Here is a 22,660-nt window from a genome sequence, read left to right as displayed (position 1 = left end):
CCACATCAGGCTTCCTGCATGGAGCCTGCTTTTCCCTCTGCCTATGTCTCTGCCTCTCTCTCTGTGTTTTTTCATGAATATATAAATAAAATCTTAAAAAATAAAGATTAAAAAAAGAATATTTATCACAATACAAAAAGTATCTAGCACCCAACAAAATAAAACTCACAATGCCTGGCATCCAATAAAAAATTACCAGGCATGCAAAGAAGCAGGAAAATATAATCCGTAAGAAAATGAGAAGAAAAATGGTCATTGAAACTGGCCCAGAACCCTCAATTCAGGTGACAACTGTCCTAGTTTGCCGGAGACTATCCTGGTTTTAGCAGTGATTGTGGTGCAGCCCAGGAAACCCCTAGGTCCCAGGAAAACTGGGACGATTGGTCACTCCACCTGCAACTAACATCATAATCATACTTCATGGTGAAAGACTGAATGTCTTTTCCCTGAGGTTGGGTGCATGCCAGAACATCTGCTCTCAACAGTTTCATTGTGTTGGAGATTCCAGCAGATGCATAAGGCAAGGAAAAGAAATCCCTATTGGAAAGAAAAAAATAAAACTGTCTTTTATTCTCAGATGACATGAAGAAAATCAGGTTGTTGACTCGACAAAAAAGCATTAAACTAATAAGTGAGTTTAGTGAGATTGCAAGATACAGGTAAGTATCTGCAAGACAATTGCACTTCTATATGCTAGCAATCAACAATCAGAATTGATATTAAAATGGCAATACCCTTTTCAATAGTATCAAAATATCTCAAAAAGGTATAAACATGACAATAGATATGAAGACACGTATGTTGAAAACTACAAAACACCGATGAAAGAAATTAAAGATCTAGGTAAATGGAGAAACATACCTCATTTATAGTTTGGAAGACACAATATTGTTAAGATGTTAATATTCCCCAAATAGACACAACACAATCTTAAAAAAAAAAAATCCCAATAGTCATTTTGGTAGAAATTGACATGCTAATTCTAAAATTCATATGGAGGGGTGCCTGAGTGGCTCAGTTGGTAAAGTGTCTAATTCTTGATTTCCGCTCAGGTCGTGGTCTCAGGGTCCTGGGATCGAGCCCCACATCAGGCTCCATGCTGGGCGTGGAGCCTGCTTGAAGATCCTCTTTCTCAAAAAAAAAAAAAAAAAAAAAAAAAAAGATCCTCTTTCTCCTTCTGCCCCACTCCCTTCCCTCTTTCTTTCTCTCTCAAAAAGATTTTATAAATAAATAAATAAATAAATAAATAAATAAATAAATAAATAAAAATAAAATTCATGTGGAATTACAAAGGAACTCGAATAGCCAAAACAACTTTGGAAAAGAACAAAGTTGGAAGACTAACGCTATTTGATTTCATAACTTATTATAAAGCTGTAGTAGCCAAATAGACCCACACATAGATGCATGTAGTGGGCTGACTTCTGTTCCCCCCTCTGCCTAGAGCATGTGTCCACCCAGAACCTATGAATGTGATCTTATTTGGAAAAAGGGTCTGTGCAGATGTAATTAAGTTAAAGATCTTAAGATGAGAATGTTCTGGGTTTAGGATAGTCCCTAAATCCAATGACAGGTGGTATGCTTATAAGAAGGGAAAACCCTGGGATCCCTGGGTGGCGCAGCGGTTTGGCGCCTGCCTTTGGCCCAGGGCGCGATCCTGGAGACCCCGGATTGAATCCCACATCAGGCTCCCGGTGCATGGAGCCTGCTTCTCCCTCTGCCTATGTCTCTGCCTCTCTCTCTCTCTCTCTGTGACTATCATAAATAAATAAAAATTAAAAAAAAAAAAAAAAAGAAGGGAAAACCCTAAATAAATAAATAAATAAATAAATAAATAAATAAATAAAAGGGAAAACCCTGAGAGATACTGAGAAGGAGGCCAGTAAAGACAGGGGCAGAGATTGGGGTTATGCTTCCACCAACCAAGGAATGTCTGGTGCCACTAGAAGCTGGAAGAGATAAGAGAGAGTTCTCCACTCTACGGTCTTGGGGTTGTGGGTGAGAGGGCTCCCTGCCAACACCTTGATTCCAGACTCTGGACCTCCAGAACAGTAAGATTAATTCATTTCTGTTGTTTTAAGCACCCCAGATTGTGGTATTTTATTAGGCAATCCTACGACATAAATATATAACTGATTTTCTACAAAGGTGCAAAGGTAATTCAGTGAAGAAAAAAACAGTCTTTTCAACAAATGGTGCTGCAACAGTTGGATATAAATATGCAGATAAATAAACTTGGACTCATGCCTTTCAGCATATATAAAAATTAACTCAAAATGGATCATCAATCTAAATGTAAAACCAAATCTGTAAAATATCTGGAAGAATTCATAAGAGAAAACCTTTGTGACCTTCTTGCAAGCAAAGATTTCTTAGCACCCTCTATAAAATTAAATATTGATAAATTAAACTTCTTAGAAAGAAATCCTGTGCTCTTCCTAAGACCCTGTTAAGAGAATGGAAAGGCAAGTCACAGACTGTGGTGTGTATATCTGATAAAGGATTTAGTTATATGTTTTAAAACTCTCAAAACTGAATAATTGAAAAAAAAACAACAACTCAATCTTAAAAATAGACAAAGATGCAAATCGACAAGCCACCAAAGAAGGTATACAGATGGCAAATAGGCACATGAAAAGATGCTCAAAATCATTAGTCGGGGAAATGCAAATCAAAACCACAAGCTACTACTGTGGTTGGGTAGTAGGGTAAAGACACCCTATTAGAATGTACAAAATTAAAGGGCTTCAGTAGCAAATGCTGGCAAGAATGCGGAGCAACTGGAATTCTCACGTGCTGCTGGTGGGAATGTAAAATGGCTCAACCACTTTGGAAAATGGTGAGGTAATTTCTTAAATAAACACGTACGTATCATGTGAGCCTGCTATTCCACGCCTAGGTGCTTCCCCAGAAGAAATGAAAGCATCTGTCCACGCAAAGGCTTGCACACAAATGCCCATCCACACTTGAGTGGATACACAAATTACAGAATTAAAAGGAAAGGAACAGGTGATACACGTGACAATGGATGAATCTCAAAATAATTATGGAGAGCGAACAAATCTGGACCAAAAGAGGGCATAACGTTCCCTTCCATTTACATAAAATTCTAGTAAATGAAATGAATGCATAGCAGCAAAAAGCAGATCAGTGGTTGCCTGGGAGGGGCACAGGGGTGGAGAGGGGGGGGAGCTGGACATGTATCTCCTGGTAATGGTGTCATGGGTGTGTACACATGTCAGAAGTTCTCAAAGTGCACACGTCAAAGGGCAGTGTATTGTATGTCAATTAAACCTCGATGAAGCTGTGGAGCAGAAAAGAAAAAACTGTTATCTCCTGCATTCCCAGCATTAGTGCTTGCAGCCACTGCCTCCCCATGGAGGATGGAGGGAAGAAGGGGCGAGAGGCTGAGGGGTCCCACAGGCCCCACTCCCAGGACAGGGGTCCCAGCGAGCCCACCCCCACCCATACACACACCCTGGGGACAGGAGGCCGCCCTGTCCCCACCTCTCAGCCCCTGCATCGGGAGACTGTCTGCACTTGCTTACAGTCTGGCCGGAAGGCCAAGTTAGCCGGGAATGAGGTCATTAGAGTCCTTAGAGCAAGATCCTGAGAGAATTAGTACAAACGTCAGAAAACATTTGGTACAACAGATGCTGTAAAAACCCCTTGGAGTAATCTCCTTTTTTTTTGTTTCATTAGTGTTTGCTGCCCACCTGCAGCTGGATCTTTCCACAGGATGGGGGGAGAGGGCTCTGCTCAGTTGCTGTCCTGCAGTCCCAGAGGGGGTGCTATGAGGAGGAGAGCGTCCAGGGACCCGGGCTTCACTCTGATGACACCCCAACATAACTGGACCATACTCAGATTTTCAAGGATGCGATTTTTCGGGACTCCTGGGGGGCCCAGCGGTTGAGCGTCTGCCTTTGGATCAGGACCTGATCCTGGATTCCCGGGATTGAGTCCCACATCCGGCTCCTTGCAGGAGCCTGCTTCTCCCTCTGCCTGTGTCTCTGCTTCTCTCTGTGTGTCTCTCGTGAATAAGTAAATAAAAAACCTAAAAAAAAGGGGGGGGGATGCGATTTTTCTGTTAGGTTGCTTATTACATGTAATTACATTTATAGTTTCATAAGGCTTTTTTTTTTTTTTTTTTAAGAAAATTGCTACCTAACTAGAAGATAAGACCTTTTGCAATCACAGTCCCAGAAACCTCGCTGCAGGGCTTGGAGGTAGTTTCTTCTGTTAAGAAATTCAGAAATTCCCCTGCACTAGACCAATCTGGTTTATATCAAAACGGAGTTCAGCTCAGCCTTCTGCTACGTAAAAGACTCAGAAAGTCCAGCCTGCTGTGGATAAATGATTCCAAATTCAAAATGATCAGAGTCCACATGGTTGGCAAACTTCAGCAGTTCTGCTGGGACCCGGGTGTTCAGGTCAACAAGCCTTAAGGAATTCCTCCGTCTTGGGGGGTAGATTCCCAAGGTCCTGGAATAGACTCCCCTGCCTTACACTTCCCCACCCTCTTCCCATCGTCCCTGTCCTCTTTCTCTGAAAAGTAGATCTGCTAACCCAGCCCTTCCCTCCCTACTCAGCATGAAACACTAATGAGAGTAGGAGCTGATGCAGGGCACTGGGGTGGCCAGGCACCCATGGGAACCCTTTGTGTACATCCCCCAGCAGATCCTTACAACATCCCCCTGGAATGGGTAGTATGGTTACTCCTGTATTATGAAAGAGTAAACTGAGGCAAATAGAGCTGGGGTGAGGGTACAGAGTTCCCAGTTTATATATTTAGTTAGTTTTTTACATTTAAAATTTTGATAAATCACATATAACATGAAATTTACCTCCTTAGCTGTTTTTAAGTGTGCGATTCACTAGCTGTTCACATTGTTCGGCACCAACCTCCAAAACTCTTTTCATCTTGCAAAGCTGAAACTCTGTCCCCCTTAAACACCTCCGCTTCACTTCCCCCTCTGCCCAGCCCCTGGCCACCAGCATTCCACTCTCTGTGTCTCCGAACTGGACAACTCTAGGTACCTCATGTAAGTGGAATCATCCGGTATTTGTCCTTCTGTGGAAGACTTCCAGTCTTCAAGATTCATCGGTGTTCTACGGTGTCAGAATTTTCCAGAGTTTCCGTTTTGCAAGCTTAGTTCTGGAGCTGGGTGGTGGTGGCTTGCCCCGCAATATGAATGTATTGCACGCCACTGACCCGCATACCCTGAAATAGTTAAAATGGCAAGTGTGTATTTTACCACAAAGAACACAATAGCAACAGTGACAGGTGAGAGGTGCCCAAGGGCAAGAGTAGATGGCAGTCCCAACCCAGTGGGGTGAGCTCCTGCGTCCGGGCCCTTGCACCGTGCTCTACATGCGCTCTCTCTCAGAAGAGACATCACCCAGACCAAGCCTGAGGCCCCGAGTCCTCCCAGGACAACCGACATGAGATTCGAGGGTGGCTGGAGCAGCAATGGGCAGTCCTCCCGGGCTTTCAGGGGGAGACAGCATTAGAGGCTGGGGGGCAATGGAGTCAGAAGACAAAAGACAGAAGACAGTGTGTGGGGAGGGTTAGCGGGCTCACAACTGAAGGCCTGGGGGGCCCCAAGTGACCCATGAGGGGGACAGGCTGGGGAGAGAGGTTGTGTGAAGGTGGGGGTGCCAAGAAGGCACACTGAGCGAGGGGCCTGGGTGAGGCTTAGGGGAGGACGGCCACCTGCTGCCTTTACCTCCTCCCTTACCTCTGAGGAGCAGAGGAGCAGAGGAGCAGAGGAGCAGAGAGACATGTCTCCCCAAGTGGCATCTGACCCTCTTTCTCAGGGGAGGGAACAGGAGAAGAGGGGACAGGCACGGGGAGGGAGAGGGTCAAGGACCTGGGTGCACACAATGGTCCACTCAGCACAGACCCCTCCATCCCTCTCCAGGTGTCTTAGCCATGACTGTGCCATGACTTGGGGGGGTTTCTTCCCCACATTCCATCCCCCTTTGAGATAAGAAGTAGATTACCACTCCAAGTGTCTTTTTTTTTTTTTTTTTTTTTTTTTTTTTTTAGATCTTATTTATTTAAGAGAAACACAGAGAGAGGCAGAGACACAGGCAGAGGGAGAAGCCAGCTCCCTTTGGGGAACCCGAAGTGGAACTCGATCCCAGGACCCTGGGATGACGACCGGAGGAGCCAAAGGCAGATGCTCAACCACTGAGCCACCCAGGCATCCCTCAAAGTGCCTTTTTCATAAACAATTTTAGATCAGTTTTTAAGAATTCAGATAATAAAAGAGACATAGAAATAATAAAATAAAAACAAGGACGATCAGAGGAAAATATATATCTGAATGTAAGGCTGACAGCAACATATATAACCTTTTATTTTCTCTCTCTGATTTGTCCATGGCTGGGCATAGCTTTTGTCTGGGGTGTGAGTGCTCCCACCCCATTTTGTGAACCCCAGAGGGGAATCTTGCTGGTTATCTCTGTATGGGGTTTGGGGTGGATCACAGCTGGGAAGGGGATCAGAGCCCACCACAGACGGGAAACCTGTTGAAAGCAGACCAGGGAGGTGTCACTGGTGCAGACAGGGCCAAAGCCCTTGGCCCTCAGGGAGGCCACTCTATCCCAGCCTCCTCATGACCCTGACATATTGGCCCAACAATTGGATTACCTCCCAGGGAATGTTGGGAAGGAACTAGGGAAAAGCCTCAGTCCTCCGATGAGACATGTGGGCCCCACCTCGGCCCCTGTGCAAGAGGAGGCTGAGCTGTCCCTGGCCCCGCTGTACCATGTAAGCCGGCCTGGGAGTCTTAATGCCATGCCCCCACCCCCACCCCCACGTCCAGCATCACCCAGCTAAAACTTCCTGTTGGAGGAGGGGGACAGGGCAGGAAAGGGACATACTGGGCATGAGCTCTGTGCGTTTGCATGACTCCCTTGGCTCTTCTGAACTGCTTGGGGCACCTGTCCCCAGCAGTGGTAAAGCTGGTTCAAGCACCGAGCTATATACAACCTCCTACTCTCTGGGTCACAAGTCGAGGTGCTCAAGGAGCGACATAATCAAGAAGTCAGTGCAGCAGCAGGAGCACCGAGGATCATTCTCCGGCCCTCCCTGGTCTCTGGAGCCCTGGAGTGCCTGGTCGCCTAGGAAATCCTTATGGCTCCCCCGACTTCATACACATACCTACTTGTCACCTTGCTCTTGCCCTCCAAAGCCTCTCCTCCCCAAAATGCCACCAGGCTTCCTTGTTTGGATCCTGCCGAGGCCCTGGGTTTGCACTGTCTGATGGGGTAATGACGGTGTGCGTGTGTAAACTTATCTTAGGCCACACTTCCTGGAGCAAGTCGGGGCCAAGATTCCTGACAACTCTTGGCTTATAAACCCTCAGGTCTACTGAGCCCTGGGCAAGGCAGCCTCACCAGTTCTGCTGGGTGACAGAGAGACCGAGCCAGCTAGGCAGCCAGTTCGAGAGAAGGCATGGGTCACACTGAGGGTTTCTAACAAGCTACTGATGCTCCAAAGCTTCGGGTAGGAAGACCTGCTCTCCATAACCAGATAGGAGAATAATAATTATGATAAAGAATAACTAGCTAGTGTTTACGGTCTTTGTACCAGATCCCACACTCACACACATGATCTAATATCCTATTCACAACTTTAGATGTCAGTGGTAGAGGTTAGGTGCTTTAAAAAAAAAAAAAAGCTTTTATTTATTTATTCGTGAGAGACACAGAGAGAGAGGCAGAGACACAGGCAGAGGGAGAAGCAGGCTCCCTGCGGGGAACCTGATGTGGAACTCGATCCCAGGACCCCGGATCATGACTCAACACTGAGCCATCCAGGTGCCCCAGGTGCTTTTTAAAGATACCCTTATTAAATATAAGAGGACAACACATCAGTAAGCAGAAGGCCAGTTCTCAAACTGCACCCCGCTCGTCTCCAGAGTGATGCCTGTCCCCAGGATTACTGTTTCTCAGTTCCCAGGAAGCCCCACCCCAGAGTTCCTGATTCAGTAGGTCTGGGGTGGGGCCTGAATTTGCATCTCTCAGAAGGTCGCAGGTGGCACTGGTGATCCCAGGAGGCACGCTTTGACCTGCACTACCCTGCACTCCACTTGGGACACCCAACCTCCTGCAGAGACCCCCTGAGGCTCTCAAAACCCTCTGGTGTTGTCACCTTGTGGTCTTTATCTAGAAAATGCAGTCCCTGCGGGTATCACACACCCATGCCGCCTGGGCCAGAGAGTCCCTCTGTCCTCTCCCAAAAACAGGGCTTGCAAAGGGACCAGGCACAAACCGAGGTCCCCATCTATACCCAAGATGAACTACTTTTCATGACTAGCAAAACACTTGACAGCTGACAAGGCTGTTTATACATACCTGAGCTGTCTTCGTGCTCACATGGAAGCAGATGGAGTTGGGTCAGGGTCAGGGCTCGCTGGGACACCAGGAGGAGTGGGACAGGGCAGGCAATGCACATACTGGGCATGAACTCTGTGCGTGTGCACGTCTCCCTTGGCTTTTCTGAACTGCTTGGGACGCCTGTCCCCAATGCTGCGATGGACGGACACCTCGTTGCCGTCATTGCAGCATCTGGCACATCACTGATGCTGACCTCAGTGCTGTGTGTGACGACTGTCCTGGCCTCCCACTGCAGCAAAATGCCCTGAAGACAGGCCTTTTGTTGGCCTCGTTCCCCGCTGCGTGCCCAGTGACTGGCTCACGGAACGTGGACAAGAAAAATGAACCGAATGTCCAAGTAAACAGATGGACAGTGGATAAGCCCATGAATAAGTGACCGGACAAACTGAGAGATCGTGGACAGGCTGGGGAGTAGGAATGCCTGCGACTTGCTGAAAAGCTGGAATGTCCACTTGGCCAAACAGATAAAGCAGAAGAAAAGCTGTTCTGGGACCCTCGGCCTCCCCTTCCGCCTTCTCGAAAGAGGTCACCTTTGCACAGGGCTGAAAGGCGTAGCCTGGCGCGGCCTGCCCGGACAGGAATCCGGACAGAGGTGTAGTAGTCTGCTGGGGCTGCCGGTACAGACAGCACAAACTGGGGGCCTGGGTGGCTCAGCCGTTGAGCATCTGCCCGGCCCATGATCCTGGGGTCCTGGGATCGAGTCCCACATCGGGCTCCCTGCGTGGAGCCTGCTTCTCCCTCTGCCTGTGTCTCTGCCTCTCTCTGTGTGTGTCTCATGAACAAATAAATGAAATCTTAAAAAAAAAAGAGAGAGAGAGAGAGAAGAAAGAAAGAAAAAGAAAGAGAAAGAAGGAAGGAAGGAAGGAAGGAAGGAAGGAAGGAAGGAAGGAAGGAAGGAAGGAAGGAAGGAAGGAAGGAAGGAAAAAGGAAAAAACAAATAGCACAAACTGGGTGGCTGAATCAAGAAACCGTCCCAACAGTGCTGGAGGCCAGAGGTCCAAGATCTGGGTGTCAGCAGAGTTGGTGTCTCCTTTAAGTCTCTGCGGAAAATAGATTAAAAGTGAAAGTGAGACCGTGGGAAGACCCACAGGGCTTGGCCCCCAGCAGTGGGTGTGAAGTCTTTTGTAGCTGCACCTGCTCCCTGGGGTGGATAGATAAGGGCTGAGGGCTGGGGGCCCCAGGGGGCCCCGGGCACCGGTCCCAGCTTGCAGGTGCTGCGTGCTGGACACGCTCTCCTCCCGCAGGCTCCTCGTGAGCCCGCCCCCTGCACCCCTGGCCAGAGCCGAAGTGGCCACAGAAGCAAATAGCTCTTGCCGGTCTTGCAGACTTCCCCTCTGGCGCTTCCTGTCCTGGGTGCAAATTACAACACTGCCCCCCTCCCTGCCCCCTTCCTCTTGTGGCCCAGGAAGAAAGGACCCAGGGGGGCCAGCTGAGCACCTGCGGTGCCACCCCTTCTGGGCCTTTCCTCATGCCCTCATTCCAGACCCTTTGCTTCCTGCAAAGACCCATCATGGCACAGGGCGCGGGGAACAGGGGACACCTCTAACTTGCTTCTGTATTGTAATTTCCTTTTTCATTCAAGCAGGCTCAGTAAATGCCCTTTTTTTTTAATTTTTTTTTATTTTTATTTATTTATGATAGTCACAGAGAGAGAGAGGCAGAGACATAGGCAGAGGGAGAAGCAGGCTCCATGCACCGGGAGCCCGATGTGGGATTCGATCCCGGGTCTCCAGGATCACGCCCTGGGCCAAGGCAGGCGCTAAACTGCTGCGCCACCCAGGGATCCCAGTAAATGCCCTTTTTAACGCTTTTACCAACAGCTCCTAAGGAACGCAGCCACCAATAATTCCGGAAGACAAATCATCTAGTGGAGAACTGCTTTTGATCCCAGGCATCGTTCCTAGTTCCTAACTTAGTGATTGAAGGCAAAATGTAACCAGTTCGGGATTCAGCAGAATCCAGTCATGAAAATAGCCAGGCCCTTCCCACCCACCCGTAGCTCGTGTCCACCTGCCTGTGAGCCCTGCTCACCTCACTCTGCCCGGGACAGCCCTTCTGCTCCACCCTCCCGGGCTTCCACCCGGTCAGATGCCTGCTGCTGACTCCACATCTCTATGTCTCTCCTCCCCAGACCGTCTGTCCTCTGCACAAAGGAGTCTCCAGTGCGAGGGCCTGACCTCCGCCTGCACAGGCCATGCCTCCTTCCTGCCAACGTCCACGCGGCACCGTCATTCACCCAGGAACCTGGTTGTCTGTCTCCACTCCTCCCTCCCATTTACTGCACACACTCGAGTCACGGTGTCCCAGTCGTTCTATCTTCTAAATGGGACCAGATGGTGTCCTCTCCTCTCCATGGCCATTGCCTTGGTTTAGGGGCCTTCAAATGCCCTGGATCCCACCATAACCTCTACTCTGGATGCCCTGCCTCTGAGCGTAAAATCTTTCTCCGACCCCGAGGTGATCCGTGTCAATGCACATCTGATTATGCTCCCCATCCTTCTGCTGAGAACCCTTCGGGGGCTCCCTGTCACCGTTAGGAAGGAGCACAACCTCCCAAGATTCAGGAACTTTTAAGGCTTGCGTCAGCCTCTTGCTACAGTAGCATTTTGCACACACTCAGGGCTGCCCCTCTGTTCCCTATGCCTATGTTCCCGCACCCTGGCCTCAGCTCCCTGGCTAACTCCTACTTGACCTTCAAAACCCAGCTGAAGGGTCAATCGGGTCCTGAGACATGGTCAGGAACAGGTCTGTCCCCAGAAAGCAGAAGTTTGCTGTTACTCTTTCAGAAATGGGGTCAAGGTTTCTATATTCGGACACTGTACATCTGAGCACCCCAAGGGTTTGGGTTCTCTAGAGTCTAGTCTTTTACCATCCACTCCTTCTTTCCCGTCTCCGCCCCCTACCCCCAAAAGAGTGCTGGCCCATGTAGGTGAGGGGCCAGGTGTCCCTGTCACCCTTCAGTGCCTTCTAGAGAGAGGGAAGGGCACCCTCGTCGGGTGACAGGCAGGATGGCAGGGAGAGGGCAGGGCTGAGCAGGACACAGGCTCTCCTCCTAGTGGTTCTGGTCCAGGGATGCCCCTCAGCACCACCTGGGGGGCCCTCCCTCCCCAGAGACCCTGCTGCCCGGGTTCCCCTACTGTTGACAGCTTCCATTAATGGGGTTCCATTATTAACTAAAGTCCATACTTGACCCTGATTGCTATAGGTTCATTTCTTTGTGTGTTTGTTTACCTTATCATCCTTTTTCTGTTCAAGATCTTTTCCGGGATGATGCCTGCTTCTCCCTGTTCACATCCCAGGTGTGGTCCTGGCATTTTCATTTTTAAGAAAACAGGCCCCATAGGGCTTCTGATCCACACCCAAGTGAAGAGCCGTAGGATATTGAGGTCAGACATGAGGAGTCGAAAATATCTTCCTGCTAATCATACCTGGTTAAGGTGCTAACATTCTGACGTGTTCATCTTTTTCCCTGTGTAAGTCAGAGCAGATGCGAGGCCAGTTCTCCGACTCTGCTTTCCCTGTTCTCAGGGAGAAAAGGCCTGCCGCGCTGTCCTGCAGGCTCCTGGCCCGGCCAGAACCTTCCCTGAGAGATGTCACTGACCACCTGCTCACCGCTGGGATGCTTTCAAATCGGTCGAGCACCTTCCTGGCCTTCCCAAACTTGGACTCCATTCTAACTGGGGGCTCCCAGGGAAGGGTGCCTCAGAAGCAGATGCTGTCTGAATTGAACCTCTGAGAATAAAGGTTTAAGTTTTACGCAATTACGCAATTGTTTTTACGCAATTGTTTCTGAGCAAAGCGAGCCTGGAAGTCATTGTTCTCGAGCTGCTGTTCCCGACTTGATCCTGTTCGGGAGTCACCTGAGCTCTGGGCTAAAGGGTAGATCTGGGGTGCAGCCTGAGAGTCTGCATTTCTAACAAGTTCCCAGACAGGCCGTTGTCACTGTCCGAGGGCCACACACATGCAAGGGTCTGTACCGCTTAGAGACAGCAGTGCTCTGGCTATGAGCTGGTTGGCGTGCTTGCAAAGAGGCGGCTCCACAGCCACGGTGACTGTCCCATTTTGCCTGGGACCAAGGGGTGTCCTGGGACGTGAGGCTTCCAGCGGGACAACCCTGGTCAGCTCCAGGCAGGCCCGGCCGCCCGCCCCACAGCCTGTGTCCCGGCGCAGTAGCTTAGCTGCCTGGGAAAGACTCCAGGATGCTTCCGAAGTAACCAGCAAGATGTTAGACGTGGATTTCAGCACAGATAAAACACGGTAAAGCACTGAGGGCAGGCAGCTTAGACTCCCGGCCACAGTGAAGCGGGGGTGAGAGGGAAGGGACAGGGATGAGAATGACCCGAGGCCGGGGTGCAGGGAAGGGCTCCCATTCCTGCAGGAGCCGGCTTGGATTGGCCTTGATTGCACAAGATGTCATTTGGTCTCGGTTGTCAGATGCTAGACCATTAAAAATCCCATTCAAGGGGCACCTGCATGACTCAGTGGGTTCAGTGTCTGCCTTTGGCTCAGGTCATGATCCTGGGATCCCGGGATCGAGCCCCAAGTCGGGCTCCTTGCTCAGTGAGGAGTTTGCTTCTCCCTCTGTCCCTCCCCTCCCCCGCTCCTGCTCCTGCTCAAACTCTCTCTCTCTCTCTCTTTCTCTCTCTCTTTCTCTCAAATAAATAAATAAAATCTTTTAAAAAAAGAACTCTTTAAATTAAAAAAAAAATCACGTTCAAGTGTGTGCTGGTATATTTGTACAAAAAGCCCGTATCTAAGTCTTAGAGGCCACTTTCTTACCCTCATGCCAATGGCAGTTGATGAGGTCCTGCACATAAGTTGCCCTGGCCTCCCTGCCCAGGTGGCTTCTGGACACTGTCACACTGTCACTGGTCTAGTGGCTGTAGCCATTGCTGGTGGGCTCAGGCCCGTCTCCACCCTGCCATGTGACTTGGGCCCTGTGACTTGGGCAGGAAGGGGGTCAGTGTCACCGATCCTCTTCCCCTCACAGTGTCAGCTGAGGCTTGAGGGGCCTGAAGGCACCCTGGAGACCTGGGGCCCCGCCAATATTTAGCGGAGCCTGGGAAGGCTTTTGAGGCTGCTGCTCCATGAAGGCTCTGGCTACAAGGACTGCAGACAGAATTTTGGGGAACACAGTCGTACTTGGGCCTGTGTCCATACTTGACCCTGATTGCTATAGGTTCATTTCTTTGTGTGTTTGTTTACCTTATCGTCCTTTTTCTGTTCAAGATCTTTTCCGGGATGATGCCACATGCCTTAGTTGTCATGGCTCCTTAGGGTCCTCTAGACTGCAAATTTCTTAGACAGGACCTGTTTTTGATGCCCTTGACCATTTTAAGTCCTGTGGACCTTTTTTTTCCCCCACCAAGCAAAAACCAGGCTTAGGAGGTTGCAGAGCTGCTGATGGGGATTATAAAACCCACTTCTCCATAACCTTCTTGCTCTGATGACGTGCACAGCAAACCCTTTGCTCACCATTAGCACAGAGGTAAAATTCCTTTTTTTTTTTAAGATTTTATTTATTTATTCATGAGAGACACACACACACACACACACACACACACAGAGGCAGAGACACAGGCAGAGGGAGAAGCAGAGTCCGTGCAGGGAGCCCCACGCAAGACTCGATCCTGGGACCCCAGGATCACACCCTGGGCCGAAGGCAGCCAATCAACCCCCCAGCCACCCGGGTGCCCCACAGGGGTCAAATTTTGCCACTTGCTGCTAAGGCATGGGCCCTCCTGTCCGGGGCGGCCCTGCTCACCCCTCGCAGGGAGTCCCCCCGGCTCGCCCATGGGGCAGGGCTTGCTGCGGCCCAGTTGTTCAGGTTTTGAACTTCCCTTTTTCTGTGACGAGGCTGTGAGGAGGCTACAGCATTTCCATTTGTAGGAAACTGCCTCGTCCCCAGCTGCACCCTGGCCTCCGTGACACAAACACACCTGCACACAAATGCCTGCCCACGTGCGGCCGCCCAGTGTGACGGCAATCCCGCGCCTGGACCAGGCTCACCCTGCCCCTGGCTTTGTCCTCCCTGTAGGCCCTTGTTCTAGACTCCTGGCAGCAGTCACGCCATTTCTGAGTGGTCTGGGGAGGCGTGGGGCCTTCCTCAGACATCAGGGAGCCAGACCTCCAAGAATCTGTAGGGTGAGTGAACACATTTCTGCTTTCTCTTCTCCAGATGAGACCTGGTATGGTGGTCTGAGGTCTTAGGCTCAACCTTTCTGGGCCTCAATATTCTTTCCTGAAAAAATGGGAATAAAACACCATTTCAGTTACGAGTATGTGGTGAAGGGTGAAGAGGAATGAGTAGCCCAGGGTGTGGCAGGGGTGAGTGGCCTAATTTGTCATTCCTGGCTCCCCCTGGGCCACATCAGTCATGCCAGGTACAACTAGGGCCTCGGTTCACTGGATGCTCCAGGGCTGCCCTCCGCTGTTGTCCAGGGTGGAGGACAGTGTGTGGATAGCAACGTGATGACATAACAGCCTGGCACAGGCCTGAAGAGTAATACGGGGACAGTCACCAAAACGTCCTCCAGTTACATAGTCTCTCTGTGCACCACAAGATTGTTCCAGGAAAACGAAAGTGCAAAGAATACGGTTCAAATTAAAACCGTGCCTTAAGAATACTCTAGAACACCGGCCTTTAAAACAGAAGCAAGTGGTTTGTGTCACAAATAAGCCCCTTCCCTAAATTACCGGTGTGGTAAATTCTGATTTCATGTGTGGGGTTCTCGTGAAGCAGGGATTTAACTAAGAGCATTGTGCTTTGGGTTCCACTTATGTATTTGGGAGAAAGACGTATACGTCATTTCTCACAACATCCAACAAACGAAGAACTCCGAAAGAATATACGGGCGTCTAAAGTTCACTGGAGGTCATGTGGCAGATCTCCCCAGAGGAGTTTCCAGATGTTTCCTGAAAAATAAGAGAGGAAGTGTGAGGTCTCTTCATCGTGTCTCAGAGCAGAGGGAGGCCGGTTCTGGAATGTAAGGCCTGTGAGGGAGGGAATTAGCTCTGAAGGGCCACGGACCAGGGCCTCTCCTCTCCTCAGCTCCCCTTGGCAGCCTGTCCACGCTGGACAGGGAGTGAGGGCACCGGGGAGAGAAGAAAACAAGAGAAAGTAGCACAGCCAAAGAAGGGTGGGTGGCACCTGGGAGCTCATCGATGGGGAAGTGAACTTAAAACCAACTTGAAAACAGCCCTGCGTCCCCTTGTCTTGAATGCCCTGGGACGGCACGTAGAGAACGCCCAGGGCAGGATGGCACCATGGCACTTGGGGGCAGGCGAGCAGAGGCCAGGTGACGGGCCGGGCGGCAGGGGCAGGGGCAGAGGTGTGCTGTGTGGCACGCTGGCCGGGCGGCTGGAGGTTAAGGAGGCCTGCCAAGGAGCCTCAGCGTCAGCACACGTCCAGTGAGGTGTTTCCCTCTGTGACAAGAGACTTGTGCTCTAGGCCACGGTGGCTACCACGTGGTGACAGCACAGCAGGTCAGACGCTGCAGCCTGTATCTCATCCAACCCTCCGTGGAACCCTTCCAGGGGGCATCGGGGGCCCCTGTCTACAGGGCCGGTGCCTGGCTAACCGCCGGGTCTCATCCAACTCGTGGGGGGGGGGGCGCCCTGCAGCAGCCTCGGGGCCTGTGACCAGGAGCGGGCCCACGAGAGAGCTCGTGCCATTGGTTCTGGGGACAGGGCGAGGCAGAAGGGCAGGGCCCCGCAGGACACACACACACACACACGCACACACACGCACTCACACGCACTATCTGCCCACACCATCTGGGCCTGCTGGCTTCAACACCACTCTGCTGGAAAACGCTCCTAGGGGGGCACCTGGGTTGAGTATCTGACTCTTGATTTTGTTTTGTTCTTTTTTTAAAGACTTTGTTTATTTGGCAGAAAGAGAGAGAGAGAGAGAGAGCGCGAGCACAAGCAGGCAGAGGGAGAGGGAGAAGCAGGCTCTAAGTAGGGAGCCCCATGCGGGACTCGATCCCACGACTCCAGGATCATGCATGACCTGAGCCCAAGGCAGACGCTTAACCCACCAAGCCCCCCAGGCACCTCTGACTCTTGATTTTGGCTCTGCTCATGATCCCAGGGTCATGAAATCGAGCCCCGAGTCAGGCTCTGTGCTGGGCATGGAGTCTGCTTAAGATTCTGTATCTCTCTCTCTCTCTCTCTCTGCTCCCCCCCACCCCACTCTCTCTCTCTAATTAAAAAAAAAAAAAGAAAAAAGAAAAAAAAAAGCTCCTAGGTGGGTCACTTAGGATCTCCGAATGACCAAACCCAGCGTTTTCATTTCTGCCCTTTCTTTTTCTTTTTTTTTTTTTAAGATTTTTAAAAAAAGTTTATTCATAAGAGACAGAGAGAGAGAGAGAGAGAGAGGCAGAGACACAGGCAGAGGGGGCAGAGGGAGAAGCAGGCTCCATGCAGGGAGCCCGACGTGAGACTCCATCCCGGGACCCCAGGATCACGCCCTGGGCCGAAGGCGGTGCTAACCGCTGAGCCCCCCGGGCTGCCCCCTGCCCTTACTTTGCTCTTTGGAGCATACCCAGCCCTGCGCACCACGCCTGCATCGTTAAGACCACCTCCCGTGTTGGAAGCTGGGCCACAGGTGACTTCCCTCTTGCTTCCTATCTCTTCGGTCACTTTCCTTGGTGTCCCTCACTGGCTTCTCTGCCTCCTGGTGCCCAGGGTGCCCTCCAGGCTCCCTTCCCATCTCCCTTCTCATCCTGCCACTCTCGGGCATATTCATGCCCACACCTGGCTTCTGTCGCCACCTACTTCAGCTCTCTGTCCCCAGCCCAGACCACTTTGTGGAAACTTTGTGTCCGGCCTTCCCATCACCCGCTCCCCCAGAGATGGGGGGGGTGGGTAGCACTGGACATGAGCTCAGTGTCCCCCACCCCAACCTGCTCCTCCTCTGGCATTCCATCCTGCAGTGAGGACACCACCATCTATCTGTCACCCAAGCTGGGAGTCGTCCTCCCTGCCTCGCTCCATACATACAGGGTGGATGGCTGTGCCTCTGTTTCCCTCCCTGCATCTTCTCCGTTCCCACAGCCACTGCCTCAGTTCCTTCTGTATCATCATCCCCTGGGTTTGACTACCGTGGCCTCCCACAGGTATGCCCGTCCCCATGTTCGTTCTCTACACCGTTACCAGAGTGACCTTTGTCCAGTAATGAACGTCTGCTTAAAGTCCCCACTGGGACCCCATCACCTTCAGAAGATTGCCTCAGCTCTAGGGTCATCCCGCTCACCCGTCGGACCACCTGTTCCACCAGGTAACCACATGTACCCTTTGCTTCAACCTGCAAGCCCTCCCTCGCCTCCGAGCTTTCACCCACAGTCCCTTTCCTCCTAATTCCCACTCGTCCTTTACATGTAGTTTCTGTGCCACCCTTCTAGGAACACTTGCCCTGCCTGGCACTCCCTGCCATCCTTATCAGATCCTGGCTCCCCCTTCTGGGTTCCCTGAACATTTAGGGACAGCTCTTGGAGAGTGATCATCACAATGCATAGGGCTGGCTGATTTATACCCACCTCCACCTTTCTGGGGGGTGGGGGGACCTCTCACTGTGTCTGTTGTTCAACAAATGCTGCTGGTAAAAGTAAAGGATGAAGAGAAGGGATGTTGAGAATCCTAATGCAGACACAGCTGCTTAACAAAAACCATCATCTGGGGTCAAACCAAGAGCTAAACAGAGCAGTGTTCTGGCTCTGACAGCCGTTCCAGAGACTTTTCTGGAAATCGAGATAGAATCATAGCATGTAAAGCTGGAAGAGCCATTTAAGGCCATCTGATTTAACACTCAATTTGACAGGGCCCAGAAAGGTGAACCGGACTCCCTGGGCGCCACAGCTTGCAGAACAGAATGGACTCCTAGACCTCAAACCCACTGCTTTTACACTTTCACTCTGCTGCCCCCTGAAGGGAAAATTGGGAGTGTTCTCTAGAAGCTCTAAAGTCCCTTAGAAATCCATTGTGGGGAAAACAAACAAACAAACACCATTATGTCCTCAGCATCTGTGATTAGTTTTAACAGTCTTCTTTACCAATTTATAATCTCAATATTCTTAGAGATAACGAATATCCTTAATTTACAAGTATCATGAAAAACCATGTAAATTGTATGCCTGGCTCTCTTTGTCCGAGAGCTTAGCCTTATACTGAGCACAGATCAGCCTTGGGTACACTATCCCCCTTTAACATGTGGTAGAGCTCAGAATTAAACACTATTTTCAAAGATAACTTGCTTCTCATCGTATTCTTCCAGCAGCTGCCTGACATTATCCAAAGCTGTTCTTAGCTCGCATCCTTGCCCTTCTGTTCATATCAAATGGTGTGTCGATATTAGGGCCAGCCTCCATCATACCTCATTCTTCTTTTCTAGAACTCGGTTATTTACTTAGCACATACTGTGTCATGCATGTTTTTTCTGTATTTTGGCTTTTGATTTTTATTAAAAAAGAGTCTCTCTCTTTTTTTTTTTCTTTCTAGACATCTTTATCAAGCACTTCAAAGAATTTCCATAATCCCTGACTTCAGGGATTGTGGAAAGAAAACACACAAAGCAATTCTTGTCTGCGATTTGAAATGTTCAATATGCAAATCTCAGAGTTTCCTGTAAGGACAGGCCCCTGCAGGTGGACTGGCTGGCGGGACTCCTCATTTATTACGTAGTGATTTACAGCCCTCTAGTGGGTCTTCAAAGTAACATTAAAAGGGACGCTGAGGGTATTGACTTATGGCTTTGTTCTTTTGTTCGTCCCTTCATTTGTTCCTTCCTTCACTCATTAATTAAATAATTCATTCATTCATTCAATGTACAAATGCGAGTGGAGTACCTACATATGTTCCAGGCACGTTTTAAGTACTGGAGATACTGCAGTGAACAAAATAAACAACAACAAAATCTTATGTATTAGGTACTTAAGACAAAGAAGACAGCGAGTAGGACACATTTGGGGCAAAAATCAGGAGCTTGGTTTTGAAGATGCTAAGTTAGAGATACCCACTAAGTCTTCCAACTAGTTTCCCTTCAAACTTAGTTGGTTTCTCTGAGAACACCTGTAGAGCACTTGTGAACAGAACACACACACACACACACACACACATAATGCAGATAATCTCTTTATTTGGGATTTCACCACATTTAAGTTAAAACTGATCACATGAGCAAGAGGACTGTGAAGACAGTGAATTAGGCCCTGGGTGTGAGAGAGAAGCTCTCGCCTTGGCCACGCTCTCATGAAACTGCTCGGCTCTGAGCTCTCTGTTTAAATGTTATCTCAGTTTCTGTCTCGGTTCTGTTTTCTTGATTCCTACCACAATGTGTAATGGCTGAATTTCTCTGTACACAAGACCCATGAGTACATCTGCCGCCTCCACCCCCAGGGCTGCGAGTGAGTCCTACTCACTGTGGTATCTCTGGCACCAGGCAGGGTCTCGATTTCTATCTGTTGAAGGATGAGTTTTTGTTGTAATGGGTCAGGTAAGACAATATACATGAGAAGCTAGTGATGTAGACCAGTATATGGCATATTCTGAATGAGTAAAAATCACAGTTAATTCCTCGTTTAGGCAACCACCGTGGGTTGCAGGTAGTCAGGGAAATTTTCAGGGAAGAAACTGAGTGCAATCGCATCTTAAAAAATTAGTGGAAAATGGAGAAAAGAGAGAGGAAGTGACAGGGGATGAGGTGTTTCATGTAAGGTGCTCCTGATTGGCCTCCACATGCTTCTTGGCCTCCAGTGTCTCTGCTCTAGTGTCTAGGGAGCTCTGCTGGGCTGTCCTGCCCCTTACTCCCACTCAATGGTATGGACTAACTCTGGCCGGGCGTTAGGGTTTCTCATGCTTTTTTCTATGTCGCTTTTTTCTTTGTCCTCGTGAACATGACTCCGCTGTCTCTTCTATAATGAACACCTAGCATACCAATGCCTATCATTACACCTGGCACACTGTAAATGCTCAATAAATATTTGTTGAGTGAACATATATATCTAGAAGCCACTCTCCATACTCCTAGGATGGTCTTTCCCCAATATTCTCTGCCATAGGGTTGGGGCATTTGAAACAAGAGTACTTTGGGGCTCACTCCAGACCCTTGCACAATTATAAGCTACTTCCTCATACTTTAACAAAAATGTATTGCATGCCTCCTTTCACAGGACTTCTCTTGGCTGCCAGGAGCTTGGAGCTGAGCTACTGTCAGACCCATGTCAACAAATAATGATAAATAACAAGGTAAGTGTTGGTTTATGTACAAGGTGGTCTGTGAACACCGGTGTAGATGGAAAAACTGCTTGTTTTAGCATGCTAGAAGAAGCTTCCTAGGGTACAGGATAGAAAGTTGGCACCGAATATTGTAAGACAAGTTGTGTCCTCTGGACAGACATGGGGGGTGAGGGAGTGGTTAGGGGAGTAGGGAGGATAGTATTCCAGGCAAACGAAATAAGGGGTACAAAGGTGATGGTGGCAGTGGTGGTGGTGGTGGTGAGAAATGAGAAAGTGTGCCAGGTTTGGGGAATTGGGACAAAGCATGAGAGCCAGTGGGTGGCCAGAGAGAAGGTGCAGGATTGGATTTAGGGCAGGACAGCCAAAGAGCCCCATATGTGTCAATCTTTAACAGGTCTAAAATTAAAAAAAAAAATACAATGCTAATTAACTCAGACACTTGTGGCTTCTTACATAACTTTTGAAACCTAAATTGGCCCTATTCCCTTGAGGTAAGACCGTGTCCTTGCATGTTACTTTAAAAATTCTCCCGGCTGGCAATTCCAATTATATATTCAGTGCATGTAAGAAATTCCTTATTTTTAATGTAAAGAGGTTTGTAATTCTTATTAATAGAAAATCCAGTTCCTCTCAACTCCATGCTGAACAGATATTTAAAGAAAATTGACCTATTTATGTACTGCCAAATGATTAGTCTCCTGGTAATGGACTTTTCCTCCATCCAGGGCTGGCCCCTTCTCCCAGGTAAAAATGGGACTGCTCCATCTGATTACCTGAGCTGGGCACCCGAAGAGGCTATATCTTATGAAGCACTGCCAATTAATTATGTTTGGCACCCCAGATAACCTATGTGGTAGTCTTCTCTAATAAAAAAAATTTTGTAGGAGTCTAAAAGATAAAAGACTATCTCTGCCTTAGAGCCACCATATTCTCCTGGGTATTCCAAAATATCAAGGACTTGCATATTCTACACTGCGGTTTTGCACACATCCTGTGCATGTTAAACAGGACTGTACGTTTAGTGTTCAAAAATATAGTCTCTCCTGATCTCTGGGTGGCTCAGTGGTTTAGCGCCGCCTTCGGCCCAGGATGTGATCCTGGAGTCCCGGGATCGAGTCCTACGTCGGGCTTCCTGCATGGGGCCTGCTTCTCCCTCTGCCTGTGTCTCTGCCTCTCTCTCTGTATCTATCATGAATAAAAAAATAAAATCTTTATATATATATATTCTTATATATATTCATATATATATACTCTATGATGATTGCACCCAAAAGTCATGCGTAAGCTTTAAATCCTTTCTAGGAGGATCCACTGTTTGCAAACAGATTCTTCTCTTCCTGGCCGTTGGACCTAAAGCGAGCAATCTAACTTTTCTGTGCTTCGGCTTCGTCCTGGGCAAGAATACTAATTCCTGCATTACAGGCTGGCGTCGAGGAGCAAGCAAGACGGCACAGGTACAGCGCTCTGCGCAGTCCCCGCCGGGCGTGCCCCGGTTCGGGCACGGGTCGGCGAGGTTGTGCACGGTGCAGCCCCGCATCTCCGCACTCGGCTTCCGGCCACGACTTCAGTGCGACGCCTCCCAGGCTCGGGGGTTCAGGAACCTAAGAGGAGGGCGCGCTGTGTAGACGAGAGTGGGTAGTGCAGGGGTCAGGGTGCCGAGGTCAGCAGGCAGCCCTTTGGTTGGGGGGGAGGGGGCGGCAGCGTGCAAAGAAGCCCGAGGGGAGGTCTCAGGACTTCGGGCACCCAGGACGCCTGGGCGGGAGGTTCCCGAGTTGCGGAGACCCGCCTACACCCGCTTCCAATCCCCCCGCCTCCCTGCGGCCTAGCCCCGCCCCTTTCTCCCTCCGGGGGCGCGAAGCGGGGAAGCGGACGCGGACGCCGACGCGGTTGCCTAGCAACACACCTTTCCCAGGATGCCTAGGGTGTTGTGTTCTCTTAGCCAATCAGAGAGGCGAGGCGGCCTCCCCGCGGGCCAATAGGCTGCCAGGCCCGGGCCCGCGTCGGTTAAACCGGGCTG

At 49.8% G+C, this 22,660-nt stretch overlaps 1 long non-coding RNA gene across 2 annotated transcripts; it reads right to left on the bottom strand.

Moving 5' to 3' along the window:
- Positions 1-1,845: 1,845 nt before the first annotated feature.
- On the bottom strand, positions 1,846-8,544 carry LOC119872659. 2 transcript variants are annotated; one of them, XR_005361589.1, is made up of 4 exons: positions 8,365-8,544; positions 5,038-5,221; positions 3,717-4,054; positions 1,846-3,304 (listed from the first exon to the last, which is right to left on the bottom strand). It is a non-coding gene; the product is annotated as an uncharacterized LOC119872659 (long non-coding RNA). The 2 variants fall into 2 exon arrangements; XR_005361588.1 differs by having other exon boundaries at positions 1,846-4,054.
- Between the last annotated feature and the right edge of the window lie 14,116 nt (positions 8,545-22,660).

This window comes from Canis lupus, chromosome 7 (assembly GCF_011100685.1).
Source record: "Canis lupus familiaris isolate Mischka breed German Shepherd chromosome 7, alternate assembly UU_Cfam_GSD_1.0, whole genome shotgun sequence".
Lineage (NCBI taxonomy): Eukaryota > Metazoa > Chordata > Mammalia > Carnivora > Canidae > Canis > Canis lupus.
Note: the sequence above shows the minus strand (reverse complement) of the source record. Positions and strands in the feature narration are given on the sequence as shown.